We start from the raw sequence: 1,089 nt of genomic DNA, 5'->3' as shown, positions 1-1,089 counted from the left end.
GAGTCACCACTGCTTTAGCATCCTTGACTTTCTCTCTTGGGAGGTGTGAAGGCAGCAGGCATGGCCTGCAAACTTCAGTGGTGTGGATTCCCTGGTGTCAGACTGACCAAATTTTTTAAAGAAGAAGTAATAAGAGAAAATAAAAACGAATACAGTGACAAGCAAATACATGAAAATTATTGTATCCCCAATGAGGTCATTAAGCCATTGTCAGAAGGTTTAGTAAGTTTGTTTTGCTCATGGACCATTCTGATATTTTATTTGTTTTTGAATATTAGGTGGCTTCAGATACACATTGAAAACGATCTAAATTATTGTGTTACCTAGGATGACAGTAATAAACAAAAATGTAGTTGTCGTACAGTTGAATATGTGGCTGCACAGTCCGGGAATTCCAAGCACTATTGCTGATATTGTGCATTTGTAGGGCATGGCTTTGGCTGCCAGGACTTCTGGAACTATGAGAAGTGTTTCCAGAATTCTAGAATCTAAAGTTTTCTCTTCAGTGGCTTTTTCTACTTTTTAACAGCTGAGGGCAGAACCAGGGAGATAGTATGAATGGTAAGGCACTTGCCTCATATGCTGTATATGAGGATTCAATCCTTGGCATCACATATAATCCTTGAGCCCTTCCAGTAGTAACCTTTGAGCACAGAGCCAAGAGTAAATTCTGAGCATCGCTGGAGGATTTGGTTGCTCCTCTAACCAAATATTGATAAATAAATAAAATAAACTCCCAAGGGCACTTCCCTGAATTGTAACTGTGTAACTGTTCCTTCACTCTCCCTAATTGAAGGGATGTTTACAGTTTCCTTCATGCCAAAAGATTCCTACTATCTCAAGTCCCTGCCGATCCTTCCCTCAAGTTGCAATTGATTCCTTGAAGTTATTTTGGTTCTGCTTAAACGTTTTTTCATTTTTGGGAGGCCATACCTGGCAATGTGTGGGGGTGGTTACCAGTAGTGCTTAGGGAACCATGTGGACATCCTGCATGAAAAGCATGTGCTCAGCCCTACTTAAAGAATTTTAATAGCCACATGTGGCTCTCTATATATTACTTTTGATTTTCTGGCACATGCCCAGTGGTGC

This window comes from Suncus etruscus, chromosome 5 (assembly GCF_024139225.1).
Source record: "Suncus etruscus isolate mSunEtr1 chromosome 5, mSunEtr1.pri.cur, whole genome shotgun sequence".
Classification (NCBI taxonomy): domain Eukaryota; kingdom Metazoa; phylum Chordata; class Mammalia; order Eulipotyphla; family Soricidae; genus Suncus; species Suncus etruscus.
The sequence above is the reverse complement of the archived record's forward strand: the minus strand, read 5'-3'. Positions refer to the sequence as shown.